This window comes from Oratosquilla oratoria, chromosome 7, assembly GCF_046742065.1.
Source record: "Oratosquilla oratoria isolate Oo_2021 chromosome 7, ASM4674206v1, whole genome shotgun sequence".
In the NCBI taxonomy this organism is placed as follows: domain Eukaryota; kingdom Metazoa; phylum Arthropoda; class Malacostraca; order Stomatopoda; family Squillidae; genus Oratosquilla; species Oratosquilla oratoria.
Window position 1 is genome coordinate 34,365,719 of NC_134783.1, and position 7,500 is coordinate 34,373,218.

The 7,500-nt window shown below is 48.3% G+C and overlaps 1 protein-coding gene and 1 pseudogene across 1 annotated transcript in view; one reads left to right on the top strand and one right to left on the bottom strand.

Annotated features, from left to right (window-relative positions):
• LOC143027048 (uncharacterized) overlaps nt 1-7,500 on the top strand; it is a 109,865-nt gene that overhangs the window by 43,690 nt on the left and 58,675 nt on the right. The gene's annotated exons all lie outside the window — the stretch shown is intronic.
• LOC143026941 (uncharacterized) overlaps nt 1-7,500 on the bottom strand; it is a 37,281-nt pseudogene that overhangs the window by 29,381 nt on the left and 400 nt on the right.

Consider the following 7,500-nt stretch of genomic DNA (forward strand, 5'->3'; position numbering starts at 1 on the left):
CGTTTTCATTTTTTTTTTTTATTATTATACTTTATTTATCTGTTTTCGATATTTTATATATTTGCACAAATAACATCCACACATCAAGGAGGCAATGCCCTCTACCTGCATACAATCATTACCCTCCCACCACACGAACTTAAGGACATCCTACTGTCTTCCTTGCAAAGTCCGATATTCATTTTAATAAATATATCCATAATATATATATATAAATATATAGAACATATATATCCCCAATAGATACTATAAATATATATAAATATCTATATATATATATATATATATAGTATAATCACCACGGAATCGCCCTCATCCAAGTGGTCACAGATACGGTCATCCCTGTAAGCACACTCAGCACATTATATGTTACATTCTCCCCCCCCCCCCCCCGCTTGCTCCAAAAGATCTCCACCACAAAACGTGTTTCCTAGTGTCCGCAGGGATTGTTAGTAGGGCTCCACTAACATATTTTGTGGTAACAATTGTCTCCTAAACTGTCTAAAAAAAAATTAGGTTATTACTTCCCCCCCCCCCCCTACACACACACATTGGAGGTAATTCAGTTTTTTTTTTCTGTGGCCGAACTTTATATTTCTAAGCATATGTAAAGGCTTACGTATGTGTATATTTACATATATTTTTATGTGTATGTACTTGGTGTGTGTACAGGTAATATTTTTATTGTGCATGTCTTGTGTGTATATGTTTTAGTGTATGCACAATATCAGTAATATTTGAACATTGATGTAGGGAGGTCCACTGCAGGACGAAAAGAAAGAGAGAGAGAGAGAAAGAGAGAGATGGAATCTCCTTACCTGGAGAACGGTGTGAGGGAGGCCTGGATGGGTCCGATCTTCCTCCAGGCCTTGTTGGCGCGGCACAGAAGCCCCCTGAGGCACTCGGGCTTGGACCTAGCCTTGGCGTACAGCGTCGTCATGTCGAGGCCCACCGGTGACGCCAGCGTCATCAAGGAGAACCACCGATCCGTCCAATGCGAGTTCGTGGAGGCTACTTCGAGGTCATCCTCCACGGTCCCCATACGTCGTCGAAAATGTTGAGGAGCCTCGGTGGAGGCTCCCCCTCGTGCTATAGTGTCCTGACGGCGGTAAGGAGGTGCCCTAGTGGGAGTAGTTCTCGATATCATCGAAGAGGTCGTGCTTGTAGTGGACTCGTACTCCATCGGCTTTGGTTTTCTTCTGGAGGAATAGTTGGAGGGCAACTTGAGGGCTTGGGTGAGCTTGGACATGAAGGTCGAGGTGAAGGAGTCGGCCTCGCTGATGACTCGGGCTTCTCCTTGGGAGTCCTTCGTCTCGGAGATATCCTTTAAGGTGTCGAGGAGGACTGAGAGAATGTCCACGCGCTGGTGGGCACGCCCAGGGTGGTGATGGCCGCGAAGAGGGCCCTGACCTGTTTCATGTCCATCTTGGTCAGGGCCTCGAGGGCGGACTCCAGGGTGATGGTAGACGCGAACGCTCGACTTTGATCGTCCTCCTCCGCTCCCCTGGAGGAGGAAGATAAGGAGGACCCGGCCATGTCCTGGAGTGTCCGGTCTAGGTCTTGGGTGAAAATCGAGGAATAGAGGTTCCAGATGGGTTCGTAGATGCGTGGGTTGAGGCGGACCCTGTTGAAGTCTTGAGATCGGGACAGGAGGACAGGGAAGAGCTTCTTCGTTTTGTGCAGCCACGCCCCCCCACCTCTCCTGCAGGGTCCTCGTGCCGTAGTTCGCGTCGGTCGCGTTGTACGAGGCCAAATGTCTGCCGAGACTTGAACTACTTCGACCGACCTGATCGTGGGACCAGTTCGAGGATGACCGTCCGTCGCCACTTGATGACAGACTTCGAGCCATGGTCGGCGCGTCGTCAGGCATGGCCCTGGAAAGCATTTCAGCTGCGTACTGCGAACTGTGGACTTTGAGGACGAGCTCGTCGAGGACCTTCTGCACCTGCCACTGTATCATCCTGTTCGAGAGTTCCCCGGCGCGTGCCCCGGCGAGGTACTTGTTCGCGGTGTAGACCACGATGGCCATGAGATTGAACATCCCCACCAGGAACACGATAGCGTCGTCTTCGGGCGCCGTCGAGGCCGTATCTCCAGGGATTTGACGTGACTCGAGGGGCGCGGAGTGGAAGCGCGCCATACGGGAAGTGGCAGGTGTAGGAGCCGGGTCGTGGACGTGGGTCCGGCTGTTCGTGGGATTGGAGGTGTGAATCGCCGGCGGTAGGTGCTCGGCCTCGGGTAAGGAGTCGCCCTTAGGTTGTTGGGAAGAAGGTGGAGTAACTGTTGGATTTGCGAGTTCGAGTATTTACCGCTGTGTCGGCCTTCGCGCTCCGTCGGGAGTGCTCTGTTGACGGGGAGATAGCCCACGTGTCCCGCCCACGTGCTCCCGAGGGCGGCAGGGGACACGTAACCAGACATTATGGCTGACATTTTTTTTTTTACTTCGAGGGCGACGGGTATTTCGTCACTGGAACGGACTGTTACAGTATTCCACCACTTAGGTTCATCATTAGTTCGTGAAGAGTTCGAACAAGACCCCAAACAAGTGTTCTTGTTTTTTTTTTTCTGAGGTCGTTCTCCACAGGTCGCCCTTGGCGATGCACGCGCGCGCCGTCCCTCCCGGTACCTACACACTCAATAACTAGTAAGGGCAGCTTGATGAATCGTTCGTGGGTCGCTCGGCGGTGACTTCGATCTCCTGTCTCTGACGGCGGCTCGGGGGACGCTGACGGAGGAGGAGGAGGTTAGCAGGGAGGGATCGGGAACAGTTCGTTCTTCAGGTGCGTACGGCGCGCCAGCGTAGTGAGAACTGGATGGACTGACGGACCGCGTCCGCAGGGCTCGAGTTCTCCCCCCCTCTCCTCCCCTCCCCTCCCCTCGTTCCCTCTCATCCTCCCACGCTTCCCTCTCGTCCTCCACCCGCACCCCCTTCCTCCACCCACACCCCCTTCCTCCACCCACGTCCTCCTTCGGGCGCCTTTGCCTACCTGTTGGTCTCCTTTAGGTTTCTCCTCCTCCTACTCCTCTTCCTACTCCTCTTCCTCCTACTCCTACTCCTCTTTTTCCCACTCCTCTTCCTCCTCCTCCTCTTCCTCCTACTCCTACTCCTCTTTCTCCTACTCCTCTTCCTCCTCTGCTCCTCCTCTTCCTCCTCCTCCTCTTTTACTCCACCTCCTCCATCATTCTCTTCCTCAGTTTCTCTCTTCCTTCTTCCTTCCATTTCTCATTGTTCAGTGTCAATATTTTTTTTCTTTCGATATTCCTCATCGTCGTCGTCGTGGTCTTAGTCTTCATTGTCTTTTCAATCTTCTGTTCATCTCCTCCTCCTCCTCCTCCTCTTCCTCCTCCTCCTCCCTCGAGGATTTTTAAGAGGGGATGATCTCCCTGTTGCCTGTCTTCAACGCCCTCGCCTCCGCCAGGAGGTGCAGCCCCCAGAGGCTGGCACTCTGTCCCAGGACCGGGCTCAAGATATCTCCGCCAATCTTGACTAAAATCCCTCCACCGGCGACTGATCCTCGTTTCCTGTCACTGGGACCCGAACCAGCTGGGCAATACAATACAGACATCAATATTTTTTCCCCATAGAGAACCATGGGAGAGCCCCCAAAAATCGTTGCCGGCTACTGTAGGGCTGCGGATATCTAGTCAGAGAAACTAGAGACAACAGTAATCATCGTCATCATCATTGTCATGATTAATACAATTGTCGTCATCATCATCATCAATCATCATCATCATCATCACTAACGTAATTATCATCATTCTCATCATCATCATTATCACCATCGTCATCACCACCACCATCATCATCATAATCATCATCATCATCATCATCATCATCATCATCATTATCACCATCGTCATCACCACCATCATCGTCATCATCATCATCATCATCATCATCATCATCATCATCATCATCATCATCATCATCATCATCATCATTATTACCACCGTCGTCATCACCACCACCACCATCATCATCGTCATGATTAACAAAATCGTCATCATCATCATCATCATGATAATCAAAATAACCATAATAATCATCATTTATTATTCATTATCATCATCACACCGCCATCATTATCATCACCATTGATCATTATTATCATTATCATCATCTCGTCATTCATCCAGCCATCACCGCCATTAATTCATCACATCAACATCATCATCATCATCATCATAATAACCATAATGTGAATTATTATCATTATCATCAAAACATAACGTCATTATCATCATCAATCCATCATCATCATCATCATCATTAACAACAATCTATCATCATCATCATAATCATTCATGATAATCAAAATAACTATAATGATCATTATCATTATCATCATCGTTATCATCATCATCATCATCACCACCACCAATCATCATCATCATCAATCATCTCATCATCATTTCATCATTTTCATCCATCATCCCATAATCCACATTTCATCATTTCATCATCATCGCCACCTTTACTTCCTCCATCCGTTTTTTCATCTTCCTTATTCCCCTCCCCCTCCTTTTCCTCACATATCCGTCCGTCCCTTTTTCCCCTCATTTTTCCTCCTCCGTCCCTTGCGTTTTCTTTTTTTCCCTTCCCTCATTCCCCTCGTTTCCCCTACTTACTCCCTCATAATTCTTTCCCCATTCCCATAATTTTCCCTCCCTTTCCCTCCAGCCCCATCCCCTTATGTTTCCCTCCCTTTCCTTCGTTTCTCTTCCCTTCCCTTCGTTTCCCTACCTTTCCTTCGTTTTTGTTTTCCTTGCTATCGTTCCTCCTTCTACTTTCCCCTCCCACTACCCCCTTTCCCCCTCCCGTACCCCCTTCCCCCTCCCCCTCCCGACTTCCCACTTTCCCATTCCCTATCCCCCTCCCCCTCCCCTACCCCTTTTCCCCACTCCCCTACTCCCTTTCCCCCTCCCCTACTCCTCCCCTTTCCCCCTCCCTACCCCCCTTCCCCCCTCTCCCCTATCCCCTTTCCCCCTCCCCTACTCCCATTCCCCTATCCCCTATCCCAGTCCCCCCCCTCCCTTCCTTCCTTTCCCTCTTCCCTATCCCTTTCCCCCTCTTTCCCGTCCTCTCTTCACCTCCTTCTCTTCCCTCCTCTTTCCCCTCCTCTTCACCTTCTCTTCCCCTCCCTTCTTCCCCTTCCCTTCCTTTTCTTCTCTCTATAAGGTTACTCCACTTCCTCCTGCACCGCCTCGATATTTTCTTTCCTCTTTCAACCACCCACCGCCCCCATCCCCCATCCCCCATCCCCCACCGTTTTAATGACCCTCCTCATTTCTTCCGCGTTTTCCTCCCCATTTGTTGTCGTTCCTCTCGCCTCTTCCTACCACAGTTCGTCGTCCTCGCTTGTGGCGCCGCAGACGGTGCTCTCTTCGTTGACCTTTGGCGCCGAGATGGGGCGGCGGAGGCGGCGACAGGGATAACCGCAGGCGCCAACCCCCCACTCCCCCACCCCACTTTTTTTTTCTTTTTTTTTTTTCTTTTTTTTTTTTTTTACTCACTACTTCCGTGACTTCATTATTGTCATGTTGTGCCCATGTTCGCACTTTCGTACATGTTCCTTTATGTTCCCATCGTTGTTGTTGATCGTTTGTTCGACATTTTCAATCTGAGGTTCTAGGTGTCGAATCGCGAAGGCGAACGCTCGAACGTTTGTGCAACCTTGCAATCACTCAAAGCTTACTCTCGTTACGAAGAAGTGAATTCAGGAAGGCGGGATAGATACGAAATGGCGTGGTTCACAAATATGCAATATATATACTGTATATATATATATATATATATATATATATATATATATATATATATATATATATATATATATAATCACGAAGAACCCACAGTGGGAATAAAAGGAAACTTAGAAGAAAGTATAACTTCTATATTTCGGCTAACAGCTATAGCCCTCTTACGTATTTTCCTGAAGAGTATAGCTATTAGCCAAAATATAGAAGGTATACTTTCTTCTAAGTTTCCTTTTATTCTGACTATGGGTTCTTCATGATTATGATTTACAAATGTGCCAGTACATTTTGTCAAAATTATATATATATATATATATATATATATATATAAACATGTATATATATATTATATATATAATATATATATATTCAGTCTTCTTCAGATGAAATCTAGATTCCGAACTGGAAATATACTTCGGAGATCAGACATTTCGAAAACCCAGACGACTTGATTCGGTAAAGGTGTGGGGGGGGAGGACTTCCTTGTGCCTCAAGTCGTTATGGGGGCAGCGGAAAGTGACGGTTGAAAAAAAATGAATTTCTCTGTCTCCCGTGCATCATTCCTTTCTCGGCTGAAAAAAAACCCGCCCGTCGCCAGGCAGAATAGAATTTATAATAGATTTATGAACGCAAAGGGTTTGGTGTCGGTGGGAGATGTGAAAGTTAAGAGTGATCTAAGGGTAGTATACCCTCAAGTCGATTGTGCAATGGTCAGAGTGTGTCAGTCGTCAGTTAGGGTGAAGAAGGGGCCTGGGATATATAGGGTCAGGAAAGGCACGTCGCGGTGGGAATGAATTGCCGGAAGAGGAGGAGAAGGAGAGAGGGAAGAGGAGGAAGAGGAGAATAGGGGTCAGGAGGAGGAGGAAGAAGAGGAGGAGGAGGAGGAATAAGAGGAAGAGGAGGAGAAGAGGGAAGAATAGGAGGAGGAGGGGGAAGAAGAGGAGGAGGAAGAAGAGGAGGAGGAGGAGGGGGAAGAATAGGAGGAGGAGGAGGAGGGGGAAGAATAGGAGGAGAAGAAGGGGGAAGAAGGGGAGGAAGAGGAAGGGGGAAGAAGAGAAGGGGGAGGAGGAAGAGGGGTGTTTGAGTGACCGTCTGGCGCAAGTTGCACCAGAGGTCTCATCTTCCATATGCGAGCGCCGCTGGCACCGGTGGAAAGGTTGAAGGAGGAGGGGAGCCTTCTGGGCCGTTGTTGTCGTTTCGCGACGCGACGCGACGCGTCTGCGCATTTTGAACTTTTTTGAACTTTATTTGTACTTGCGATCTCGTGACCTCGTCGCTGTTCTAACTCGCTTGTGTTTTGAACTTGTATTGTTGAAGGCGTGATTACCTTTATAATGTAAAGGTTGTACTTAATTTACAAATGGCTGAAGGCAAGGATAGAAGCGCTGGTGAACTACATAACAACAGCACAGAAGCGGGTACATCTGCTTCGCACGCGCGCGTGGAGGAAGGCTGGGGAAAGAATCCAGATTGCAATATATTGTTTTTATTTATGCAGTAACGGTCGTGAGGGCAAGAAGTGTCTTGTGCTGACTTGACTGGAGCAAAAATTACGGGGCTTGGACAAGGTCTGTCACCAATTTCGTTGCCGTGTCGTCTTCGTGGTCGTAGTTTTCGTATTCGTCTTCGTTGTTGTTGTCGTCGTTGTCGTGTTCGTTGTTGTTGTCGTCTTCGTTGTTGTTGTCGTCCTTGTCGTCTTCGTTATTGTCGTCATCTTCGTTGTCGTCTTCGTTATTATTG